The sequence below is a fragment of the Lytechinus variegatus genome, chromosome 1 (assembly GCF_018143015.1).
Source record: "Lytechinus variegatus isolate NC3 chromosome 1, Lvar_3.0, whole genome shotgun sequence".
NCBI lineage: Eukaryota > Metazoa > Echinodermata > Echinoidea > Temnopleuroida > Toxopneustidae > Lytechinus > Lytechinus variegatus.
The window spans coordinates 8,604,250-8,618,202 of record NC_054740.1 but is presented as its reverse complement, the minus strand read 5'-3'; the positions used below and the strand labels follow the sequence as shown (position 1 = coordinate 8,618,202).

The 13,953-nt window shown below is 34.4% G+C and overlaps 1 long non-coding RNA gene across 1 annotated transcript; it reads right to left on the bottom strand.

Moving 5' to 3' along the window:
* Positions 1 to 1,862: 1,862 nt before the first annotated feature.
* Positions 1,863 to 13,748, bottom strand: LOC121419290. The gene is made up of 4 exons (XR_005970577.1): positions 13,632 to 13,748; positions 12,745 to 12,848; positions 4,584 to 4,774; positions 1,863 to 2,837 (listed from the first exon to the last, which is right to left on the bottom strand). It is a non-coding gene; the product is annotated as an uncharacterized LOC121419290 (long non-coding RNA).
* Between the last annotated feature and the right edge of the window lie 205 nt (positions 13,749 to 13,953).

Here is a 13,953-nt window from a genome sequence, read left to right as displayed (position 1 = left end):
AAACCCATTAAATCAAATCAAATGAAATATTTGTCTTTACCTTAACCCTATTCGGGCCCTCAACCATTTGCGCAATATTTTTCCCGTGCGAAATTTTTGTACTGCACCGTTGCTGACTTTTTATTTTTAAGTCTTGCGCAACTTTTAAAGACCAGTTTTGCGTCACTCGGGTATGCGATTCCGAAACTACGAAACATTATGTAAGTGCATGTCAGACCAAAAATTGCTCAAAAACATGATTTCGTGTACAAAGTCAATGCAAATTCTGTTTTCAACCAAATATCATAAATGTATGTTTATTTTTAGTTTTGCTGGTCTACATGTATTGATTTTTATGCCGTTTATGATCTCTGAAGAGTCCCCAACAAATTACATTGAAAAAAATGAAAAACAAAAGGTCCAAAAACAAAGAAATACATAAGAAATTGCAAAAAACAATAAAATACATAACTAATTGATCTGATATTGCAATTTTTTTCATGTATAACTGCTAGGAACACCAAAAAGAGTTTTAATACCAGAAATTGGAACAATTGGAGCTTTATTTAGGGAGTTGGAGGGAAAAGTATGATTTTGCATACTAATTACGCATAAACTAACATAATCGCTGCATATCAATTTGCATGAAATAAGTAACTATACAGTTTTGTAGAATATGTCCAAGACAACCAATTTTTGTTCGGCACAGTCGCGTGGCCAACGGCCGAGATCCACCGCCCCCCCCCCCACAGCCATATGAACTCCCAAAATACCCCGGCCAAGATACATGTAGGGTTAATTCTCCTTCAATTTCACCTTTATTTTGTTTCCATGTCAATACTTCAGTGACACATTCACATCTTCTATAGATGACAATCACACCAATCCTCAATTATAAGACAAAAGTTTTAACAATGTCATCTTGTGTCTTGTCTGTCTTCTATTAAATCAATGTGGTTGATTTTGATGAATAATATTGCTTTTATATTTCCTTTTTGACCAAGGTGATATTTGGGAACAAAGGAGACAGACCAATCAGGATTAGATATGAAAAACACTTGAGGTGCTTCAGAAGTATTTTTTCTCAAATGTTGCAAGAGACTGATCGACTAGCATTAGCAACATGAAAATGCTTGAGGTGCTTCATAAGGATTTTTTTCTCTCAAATGTTGCAAGAGACTGACCAATCAGCTTTGGTTATATGATAACACTTGAGGTGATTCATAAGGATTTTTTCTCAAATGTTGCAAGAGACTGACCAATCAGCATAAGCTACATGAAAAGGCTCGAGGTGCTTCATAAGTATTTTTTCTCAAATGTTGCATGAGACTGACCAATCAGCTTTAGCTACATGAAAACGCTTGAGGTGCTTCATAAGGATTTTTTTTCTCCAGTGTTACAAGAGACTGACCAATCAGCTTTAGTTATATAAAAACACTCGAGGTGATTTAGAAGGACGTCTTCCAAGAGTTGCAAGAGACTGATTATAATCAGCGTTACATGAATATGAAAACACTCGAGGTGGTTCATAAGGGTGTCTTTCAAGAGTTGCAAAACTGGAATATATAGCAAGCAAGTTTGATCCCTTTAATCAGATTCATATCCCCCCTCTCTCTCCCCTACCCCTTTCTCTCTCCTTTCTCTATCTCATCCCCATCTCTTTTTTTCTCTATCTCACCCTCCATATCTTTTATTCTCTCTCTCTCCTACTTTTTCTATCTCAATGTGAAACAGCCTCAAAAAGAATCTCAGGTGCACTCTATACAATAATAATAAAAAAATGTCTTTCTTTATATCTCCTTTTTTCCATCCTGATCTCTCTCTCTGTCTTTCTCTCAACCTTGGTGATATTACACTGTACATATCTCTCCCTCTCTCTCTCCCATTGTCAATTCTCAACAAAATACTTTTTTCAACCCATCTATCTCACTATTACCTATTTCCCTATCTGGCCTGCAGTGTATCAAGAATGTTATCTTTTGAGGGGTCACTTATTGCACAGGTCAGGAGCAATATTTTCTACTTGAATTAATCCATACATCAGAACACAACGGTACAATATTGAGATAAATGGATTTTTGTGCAGATTGTCTTAACCTGTAAACATATTTTCAGTATGAACTTTTTTGAAGCTAACCGCAAATCAGCTCTCTGCTTATCTTCCCCTTCTTTATCTTCTTTTCTCTCTTTTTCAAAACCCCATCAAATCAAATAACATCGCATCAGAATCAATAAATTAATTCACTTCAAATCACATCAAAATCAATAAATTGAAACACATTAAATTAAATCAAATATTTGTCTTTACCTTAATTCTCCTTCAATTTCACCTTTATTTTGTTTCCATGTCAATACTTCAGTAACACATTCACATCTTCTATAGATGACAATCACACCAATCCTCAATTATAACACAGAAGTTTTAACGATGTCATCTTGTGTTTTGTCTGTTTTCTAATCAATGTGGTTGATTGTGATGAATAATCTTGCTTTTATACTTTCTTTTTGGCCAAGGTGATATTTGGGAACAAAGGAGACAGACCAATCAGGATTGGATATGAAAACACTTGAGGTGCTTCATAAGTATTTTTTTTCAAAGTTTATGCCTACATGCAATTTTTATCCTATTATGGCTTCCTTCATTATCTTTATCTAATTTTCTTTCTCTTTCTCGCATACTTGAAATGAAATATTCAGTTTTAAAGTAAATTGAGAATCTTACCTTATCGATGTTGTTCTTCCTGTTTCACAAAATGATATCTCCAAAATATTTCCACTTGGCAGAAAAGTCATTCATTCACCATGGATTTCCTGCAAACTGCCTGAAGTCCTACATCTCATCAGACAATGCTTAGTCTCTACAAAGAGTTCAGTGTATAGTCCACAATTTTAAGCGAAATTAAGAACATGACATCAGGGACAATATGCAGCTTGTTATCTGACTGCTATAGAGGAACAAAACTTTAAAATCCAACCAGATCCCTAACCCCCTAATACACATGCATGACAGTTCCTGGCGTACATGCTGATTGAGAGCGAGTGAATGCATCTGCACACTTGCAGGGCTACCACATCAAATGATTAATCGTGCATTGCCAACCCGAGGCTCTCACAGTTCAGTGACTACAACTTTGAAGCAGCAGCAGCGCAAGCTAGGGCTATCACTGTCAACATCTCCGCTGCCTGCCCAAGGCCTACCATGAACTCTCCCTCTCTCCATCTCTCTATCCTATCCCATGGGACTCCGTCTCACTTCACTTTCTGACACGCCGGCCCGCGCCAAGGTGCTGTTAATATCTTCCCCGTAACCTCTGACATCTAAATTAGTTGACAGATTTCAGCAGTAGATTAAAAGTGCAATCAGACGGAATCGTATTTCATCTCCCCAGCCGAGAGAATCCGATATTGGATGATGTGTTTTACATGACCTATGAATAACTAGTCAGTAAGTTTGCAGAGAGGATGCCGACGTCATTTGCATTAAAAAATTTAAAATTTGTTTAATTCAATCATGCACCCTTTTCAAGCGAAGAGAAGAATATCATGTAAATGTAAAGTAAAACATGCTTTATTATGTGTTCTCTCTCTCTCCTTTTGTCTTTCCCCGTCTATTTCAGATGCAACCATCACATTGAAAAAGGAGAAAGAAATTAATATTTCTTGCACTAGAGGCATTAATGCCTTCACACCATATGGTTAAATTAGAAACAGGCAGTACATAAAATTTGAAGTAATGTGTTTTTTTCTCTCTCTCCTTTTGTCTTTCCCCATCTACTAGTATTTGAAATGCAACCATCACATTGAAAAAGGAGAAAGACATTCATATTTCTCGCACTGGATTCATTACTGCCTTCATACTGTATGGTTTAAATATACCTCAGCAATAGTTTGCTTTACTTTCATAATTGAATACTTATTGATTTTTCCCCTTTCTACAATTCTCTTTCCATTACCCCCCCCCCCCCCCTGCTCTTCTTGTTTTAGGGCTCTCAGCTCCCATCTCTGTCTTATAACCCTTTTTACATTTTCTTTTACTACTTATTTTTGTCTTTTTTACATAATTTTCTCGTGAAAATTTCATAATCTAGTTTTGATACTTAGTTCTAGTCATGCATGGGCTAAAAAAATGTGAGAAAAAATGCCTGAAAGTTGTTTTGGGAAAAGTTATATATAATGTACCATCAACATGGAGAACTGATTTTTGCTGCAAATTATAAAAATTACCAAAATACCTTTCAACCAAGAATTACTAAACTACACACGGGTAAATGTGTCTAAACACAAACTGTCTGCCCAACCGTTTCAGTCAAGATGTGGAACATCTTGATATTATCCCTTTCTATCAATAAATTAATTTGAAAGCTTACATTTTTCCATCTTATCCACAACTCGCATATGACTTTGATGGTGCCCTCTTGCTAATCAATTCCACCTCACGTCCAACCTTACTCTCTTAGAGTACAGTTACACAGAACAATGACAAGAACCTTGTGGATACGAAGCAGACAAACTGTATGACCAAGTGCATATATTTGCTCAAGTATCCAATACCCCATCCCCCAAACAAATTTATTGCTGTTTTCGGCAAGTTAAACATCAGTTACCTGCTCATCGCTCTTCCTCCGTCTCCTCCCTTTTCTCCTTCTTTTTTTGGTTGAAGGATCTTCCATGTCGCTATACAGAAGCAAACATTCACTTCAAATTTGTCAGATCGCGCGTGACAATTACCAGGGACCCTTGATGAGCGTAAACACTTGTGAGGAACCGGTGAGCGGTCGTTTCTGGTTTGTCAAGGCTAGGTGGTGAAACAGAATTACAATGAATGAAGATGAATGAGTGAATCACCTCTACTAAGTTCTCAAATTCCATCTCATCAAATGTATTGGGGGTTGTGTTAACAGGTATGCAGATAAATCATCAAAATTGAGAATCTTTCAAACCGTAAACCTCAGAAGTCGCTTGCATAACTGGTCTTTTCTTTTCTTCTCCTGACAGAATAGTGAACCCTGTGGCCTGTATTCTGAACTTGGGTTTACTTTAAAGACTGGTCTAAAGTTTTGGTTTCACTATGGATAGCAAATTGTGACATGCATTGTTTAAAGGACAAGTCCACCCCAACAAAAAGTTGATTTTAATAAAAAGAGAAAAAGCCAACAAGCATATTACTGAAAATTTCATCAAAATCGGATGAAAAATAAGAAAGTTATTACATTTTTAATTTTCGCTTACGGCAATTTTACAAAACAGTTATATGCACCTCCTGGTCGGTAGGCAAATGAGGAGACTGTATTTTATTAGATATGAAATATTCTAATATTCTCACCATCACCATTGTGAAACAACAAATAATTCCTCTCTGAACATGTGAAATTACCATGGTTTAATGGTTCAGTCAAGTTGGTTCTTATTGTTATATCTGTAAAAAATGAAATATTGTATAATTCAAACAATAAAAAAACTAATGAAATAGTGAGTGAGGGACATCATTGTCTGTCTCATTTGCATACCCACAAGGATGTGAATAAAACTGTTTTGTGCAATGTAAGCAAAACTTACAAAATGTCATAACTTTCTTATTTTACATCTGATTTTGATGAAATTTTCAGTGTTATATTAGTTTGATTTTTCTCTATTTATTCATATCAACATATTTCTGGGGTGGACTTGACCTTTAAACAAAACAAGTTCAATTTGTCAGCTCATCTGATACTGGGCTAATTACTGAAACAGTTCTCTGTATCATTAAGACATGAGGAAAGAGCAAAGTAACCTTAACACAGAGTCAGACCATAACCTATAAGTTAAACCACACTTGAGATTATAAAGCATGGATTTAGATAATTACCGATATTCAGTACTTGTATACAATGAATTCATACACACTTTATATACAGAACACTTTATTCACATTCTCTTTTCCTGATAACTCACAAAACCAGAAACTGAAAAAAAAAATGTTGTGACTCATTTTGCATCAATACAGTATAATCCATTATGTACGGGCATTGTTGCTGACAGAATGATGGAATTATGCACATATTTTAGTATTTTTCTTATTGATCAAGATGTGCATTAAAACATGACTCATACAATATATTGTGTGATGAGAACCCGAACGTGCTGTGCTCAGGATTAATGAGTGAAAAAGGAATGGAATTCAACGAACAATGACCTTCATAATTTATGATTGTTCTCACTCAAAATAAAATTCATTATGGCAAATCATTACCTTTTTAGTACTATTAGACCTTAGTGCTGCGTTCGACACTATTGACCATAGTATACTTGCTGAAATATTGGAAACTGATTTTGGGATAACAGACTCTGCTTTGTCTTGGTTGCAGTCTTACCTTTCCGATAGGCAGCAACAAATATCAATTGGTGACATTACCTCAAAGAAATTTGATGTTAGATGGGGCATTCCCCAAGGGTCCAGGCTCGGACCTCTCCTTTTTTCCCTTTATTCTAGTAGGCTTTTTTCGGTTATCAAAGCATACTCTGAAAAAATATCTTGTCACTGTTATGCAGATGACACTCAATTATACATTTCCTTCAGCCCAGTCAGGGAACAAGAACAGTCCTGTGTTTTGTCTCTTGAACACTGTCTACAGGAACTTCGTAGATGGATGTTGAGCAGTAAGTTGAAACTCAATGATAGCAAAACTGAGTTTCTTATTATTGGAACACCTAGACAAGTGTCTAAACTAAATATAGATTGCATAACAGTTGGAAATACTGTAGTAAAGCAGACCATGGTTGCAAAAAACCTTGGTGTCTGGTTTGACTCGCAGCTAAACATGGAAACCCACATATCCAAAACATGCAAAACTGCCTTTTATCATCTCTACAACTTACGTCATATCCGAAAATATTTAAGCAGCACATGTATTGATACACTGGTCCATGCATTTGTAACAAGCAAGTTGGATTATTGTAATGGACTACTTTTTGGCTTACCAGATTCTCAGATAAACAAATTACAGCGTGTTCAAAATGCATGTGCCAGACTCATTTGTAATTCGCCCAAATTTTCCCATGTAAGGCCCCTACTCATCCATCTACATTGGCTTCCAGTACGTCAGCGAATCAAATTCAAAATAATGCTCCTAACATATAAGATACTACATGACATGGCCCCCACCTATCTCAGTGAACTCCTTAAATTAAAATCACCCACCCAGTCTTACAGGCTTCGTAGTTCCCATGACACAATGCTCCTCAGTCTCCCAACATGTAAAACAAAGATCACACTAGGTGACCGTGCCTTTATCAGTGCTGCACCCAAACTCTGGAATAGTCTCCCTTCCTCAATAAGAAATGCATCCTCTGTCAACTTATTTAAAACCAAACTGAAATCCCACCTCTTTCAAGATAGTTTTTAATAAGAAGTCACTTTTTCATGTTTTCGATTATGTATTTTGTAGAAATAATTAATCTTTACTTATTTTTCTACGATTAATTTAGTGAACTAAATTTTTGCGTATCCTGTTAATAATTGTTTTTCTGCTTATCTGTTATGTATTGTAATGCGCAGTTGAGTATATCCAAATAGAAATTGCGCAATATAAATTTACAATTATTATTATTATTATTATTATTATCATTTGTGGCTAAGTCATAGTTGTCCCAGTTTGAAATGTTAAAATGATGTGTTGTTATCCATCAATACGCATTGCATTTTAATGCACTGTTTTTGTATGAAAAGCATGTATGTATTATACAGTACCTGTACATGTATCTATCAAATTTTGTTTTACAGAATAGTGAGAGCTACATGTAACTTACATGGAAAAACAAAGAGTCATACATGTAGGGTAAAAACAAGCAAAATTTTATTACTAAGGCAATGTACAGTATTACAACAAAATTGTTAAAATTTGGTGCACTGACATCTGGTGTGGTAGATAGATGCATTGGTAACATCTCTTCTCTTAAAGCTATTAAATGAAAGTAGTTGCAGTAAAAAACCTATTTCGTGAGAAAGTCTGTAAAAACCAAGGTGAAGTATTACTATATCAATGTGGATCTAGATTTGGTACAGTTACATAAACTGAACTTTGTGAAATCATATAAAAATCTAAGCTGAAAAACAATCACACTGAAGATCGCCAACACAGATAGGCACACGTGGGACAGTGTAATATTATTGCTGGAATAAAGACCCGACGGAAGTGCCCGAATCAGCGCTTATTTTGCTTATTTCTCAGCAATTACACAAATCCTTCCAGAATTTTTGGCACATATTTTTCATTCATACAAACAGACACTTGGGTGGTCATTATATTGGATTCTTTAAAAAGTCATTTTTAAATCATTACCACAACTGGTATCTATCTTTTATGTCATAGAATACTGGAATAAACATGGTAGGATACATACTTATGTACATGATAGGAGAAAGTGCATGCTACTTCATATCTAAATAAATAATAGTTAAAGAAACTGCAACCTAAACCTTAATCTGAATGAAACTTACAAGTGATATTAAAATAATGATAGATTTTCAGCTCAACTCATCATAAACCAAGTTTAAGTTGAAGTATATCATATGGTATGTGTTCAAGAGCTGTTGATAATACATGATGTAAAAAAATGTAGACTGGGTTTTATGGAAAATGTGTGACATAACATAATTTGTCAGTGTACAAGGGGTTTATGAATGAATATTGTTCAGAAATGGAAACAATCGTCTTCCTCTAATCAAAAGTTAACAGAACTTACCTGCATATCATTTGTATAGGACAGAGCAAGAATTGGTAAATGTTCACAGGTAATGATATTTGTTATGGTAGATAGATTCTTGCAGTGGTAGAAACATTTCTTCCCCAAGACAAATGAAAGACTGAAATAGAGAAATGTGGTATGTGATACTATTACAGAAAAAGACAGCATAATTATCATTTTGCATAAAAAGGTAAACTAAAATCCTAATCATAGAATTACAGTTGGTCTCTTTATGAACAAAATTTTAGATTAAATTATACTACATGAATTAAAGTGTATTAAATGAATATTCATACACATTTTGTTTATACATGAAATCTAATAGTGTCAACAAAACAAAAGTATATGATTTCTGGTTAAATTTTTCATTTTAATGATAAACATGTGGAACGCCTCTGGCAGTGCTTACTTTGAAAACTACTATACAATAATCATAGGTAAATAAAAGACTAGAATAGAAAAATGTGAAATGGGATTTAACCATGTGCATTAAGGCAGAGTAATTCTCATTATAAATGAAAAAAAATATTGTTGTAGTTGCTCAAATAGTTTATTAATTTAGACAATATATTTGAGAGGGCTATAGTCTAGGGCTGGTATCTCTCCAAACCTGAACTGATAATACAAAAATATATTCTTATGCTGGACTACTCTCAAAGCACACTTGTTGATTTATCATCAATATGGTCTAATTGATAAGACTACAAGCTTACATTTAAGTACAAAATTTGGATTTTACCCATATATTCAATAAGGTCAAGTAAAATGACAATTAGGGCCAAAAAAATCCCCAAAACCCGTTACCAACTATTAATAAAAAAATCTGTACTAAGAAAGATGGACTAAAAACTAAAAAAGCACAAATTCATTTCATAAATATAACGAAATATACTATAATTTGAAAGGTAATCATATCATTAAACACATTCTGACTTGCCTTGTCATTTGAAGGCTTAAGGCGTCATGGACCGTCCTACCATCCTTTGCATAACAGCTAATAAAGGGTATGTGTAATAAAATGAGAGACCATGTGAATCCAGAAACGTTGACTGTTCACACCTGCCAAATCACAAAAATGTTGATTTATTACAAGATTTTGTTCAGATCTACAAGAACTTGTTTAGGTCATAATACATGTACATGTAATCCTGATATTTAATTTTCCGCACCAGCAGTGCATGGACAAAAAAACACTTCTCAACGTTACACTCTTGCATGTGCCCCATACAAATCTTTGCAAACATGGGCCTATATTAAATGATTTTGAAAAGAACCTGCTTATAGCAGGTATTCACTATAACTGAATGCCTGCCTGGAATTCAAATTCATGATAAGCATACTTAGTAAACTTTATTTCTGTTTTAAATGAATGATGTATTAAAGAATGGAAGTTAGGAGTAGGCCTACCATACCAGCGTGGCAATCATCATTACTGTATTAACCATTATTATTATTGAACGATATCATTACTTATACATTTAATATTCTACAATAAGCACCAATATCGGATATGTACCAGTTTTTACCACAAACATGTCGATCTTCCATTTTCATTAATATTAACATTTAGCAGACGCTTATGAAGGCGTTTGTCATTTCATTTTTTTTACAAAAACCATTGGCAGGTAAAACATAAATCATTGTTACAACTACACTGGTCACATTAAACTCGTGAATCGTGATAGCTTAAAAAATAAATGAATATGGTCGAAATAGTTAATTTGATTTGAAGACGACGACAAGAACACGAAGATGAAAGGAGGGCGGGGAAGAAAGAGGAAAAGAAAGAAGGGGAAATAGAAAAGACATACATGTACTTATAAGAAGAATAGGGATTATTATTATTATACTATTAGAAGGAGAATGATGACAATCAAGGAGGAAGAGAAGGAATAATAAAAAAAAATGATGGAGAATATTAAGAAGAAATATAAAGTAGAATGATACGAAATACAAGAAGAAGTAAAATATTGAGAAAACAGCAATGCATGTATAACTCGTTTGCATAATTATGAAATCAAATTGGAATTCTATTGACTTTCTCCCCCGCCCCCTAAGAATTGGGTACTGGGTGTACATTTTGCACAATATTTTCGACTTTCGGGTGATAAATTAAAATGAGCAAACAAGGCCCTTCATAGGGGAAGGGGGCGGTCATCCCAATCGCCCATTAAAATTTGGAGTCGCGACACACGTAGACTGCTGTCTGTTTCGAGAAATTGTTTACTTTTTTTTCATTTCTCCTCGTACACAGACGGCTCGCTATCGTGAAGCCACCATTAGGGTTAACCCTTGCAAAATCTCCTCGACTGGGCTCATCGTTTTTTGTGTTTATTTCATAAAAAATATATTAAAATAAGAATGTACCAAAAGTAAAAATAGATATTATTATTCCGTTTCGTTATGAAATGCACCAAACGGGGAAAATAAACTCCACTTCCCTGTTTTATCCGAAATCAATACGTAGACATTGAGTCCCTGTACAGATCGAGCTAGAACTTTGATCTCTGTATTTGGTGAGTGCATGGAGTCGGAGTTCAGCGGAACCACAGCCAACATAACAGAGACCGAAGCTTATGATCTACGCTACACGAAGCATGCATGCAGCAGTGACAAATTTGTACCACTTTGTACTAATATGTATTACTTCATTTTTGTTTATACTTTGTGTGTGTTGACTCAATAAAACATATCAGTACAAAAAAGTTGTCTAGACCATCGTACCTGGCGCGTCGCGCCGGGCTGCCTTGGCAAGTCCTTGTCTGACAAAGCATGCACGATAAGGGCTGCCGTGTGCATGTGATAATCTTGATCCTTTCCTAAAGTTAACAAAGCAGAGCGATTCCAGAGATCGCTACAAGTGAGTTGTTTGCCAAACCAATTAATTATCGAAGTGCATCAAAAATAAATCTGTATCTGTCTACGAACATATCTAAGGTTTGCTGGTGAGAGTCCTAGCGCGATAACTATCGCAGCGAGCTCAAGAAAAAGTAGTCCGTGGCTGTAAACGGCGCGCGCCGAACCACACGACCGGATCACATAGATATGCCACACATAGTTCTGGCCTAACGTTCACGCACGTTAATATTGCGTTAGTCAGACTCTCATCGATTTGCGCGTTTGACGTGCGATAACTGTCAACTTTATTTTGGGCGATACTGTATTTAGTTAAACCACACTTGAGATTATAAAGCATGGATTTAGATAATTACCGATATTCAGTACTTGTATACAATGAATTCATACACACTTTATATACGGAACACTTTATTCACATTCTCTTTTCCTGATAACTCACAAAACCAGAAACTGAAAAAAAAAATTTTGTGACTCATTTTGCATCAATACAGTATAATCCATTATGTATGGGCATTGTTGCTGACAGAATGATGGAATTATGCACATATTTTAGTATTTTTCTTATTGATCAAGATATGCATTAAAACATGACTCATACAATATATTGTTTGATGAGAACCCGAACGTGCTGTGCTCAGGAATAATGAGTGAAAAAGGAATGGAATTCAAAGAACAATAAACTTGATAATTTATGATTGTTCTCACTCAAAATAAAATGCATTATGGCAAATCATTTGTGGCTAAGTCATAGCTAGTTGTCCCAATTTGAAATGATGTCAAAATGCTATGTGTTGTTATCCATCAATACGCATTGCATTTTAATGCACTGTTTTTGTATGAAAAGCATGTATGTATATACAGTACATGTACATGTATCTAGCAAATTTTGTTTTACAGAATAGTGAGAGCTACATGTAACTTACATGGAAAAACAAAGATGTCATAGGGTAAAAACAAGCAAAATTTTATTACTAAGGCAATGTACAATATTACAACAAAATTGTTAATCTTTTGGATATTACTTGGCATTATCCGATTTTGGCACATATACATCTAGATAGTGTATTAGATACATTTCATTCTAATAAAACAAATGCTTTTTAAAATTAAGAAATTATTTGCCCAGTATAAAGTGACCTTCCTGAAATATGAATGATAATCTAGAGGGAATGTGGAACTTACTTGTAAATCAGTGAAGTATTGAGCAAGAATTGTTCAATATATGGTGCAGTGACATCTGGTGTGGTAGACAGGTGCATTGGTAACATACATCTCTTACCTTAAAGCTATTAAATGAAAGTAGTTGCAGTAAAAAACCTATTTCGTGAGAAAGTCTGTAAAAACCAAGGTGAAGTATTACTATATCAATGTGGATCTAGATTTGGTACAGTTACATAAACTGAACTTTGTGAAATCATATAAAAATCTAAGCTGAAAAACAATCACACTGAAGATCGCCAACACAGATAGGCACACGTGGGACAGTGTAATATCATTGCTGGAATAAAGACCCGACGGAAGTGCCCGAATCAGCGTTTATTTTGCTTATTTCTCAGCAATTACACAAATCCTTCCAGAATTTTTGGCACATATTTTTTATTCATACAAACAGACACTTGGGTGGTCATTATATTGGATTCTTTAAAAAGTCATTTTTAAATCATTACCACAACTGGTATCTATCTTTTATGTCATAGAATACTGGAATAAACATGGTAGGATACATATTTATGTACATGATAGGAGAAAGTGCATGCTACTTCATATCTAAATAAATAATAGTTAAAGAAACTGCAACCTAAACCTTAATCTGAATGAAACTTACAAGTGATATTAAAATAATGATAGATTTTCAGCTCAACTCATCATAAACCAAGTTTAAGTTGAAGTATATCATATGTATGTGTTCAAGAGCTGTTGATAATACATGATGTAAAAAAATGTAGACTGGGTTTTATGGAAAATGTGTGACATAACATAATTTGTCAGTGTACAAGGGGTTTATGAATGAATATTGTTCAGAAATGGAAACAATCGTCTTCCTCTAATCAAAAGTTAACAGAACTTACCTGCATATCATTTGTATAGGACAGAGCAAGAATTGGTAAATGTTCACAGGTAATGATATTTGTTATGGTAGATAGATTCTTGCAGTGGTAGAAACATTTCTTCCCCAAGACAAATGAAAGACTGAAATAGAGAAATGTGGTATGTGATACTATTACAGAAAAAGACAGCATAATTATCATTTTGCATAAAAAGGTAAACTAAAATCCTAATCATAGAATTACAGTTGGTCTCTTTATGAACAAAATTTTAGATTAAATTATACTACATGAATTAAAGTGTATTAAATGAATATTCATACACATTTTGTTTATACATGAAATC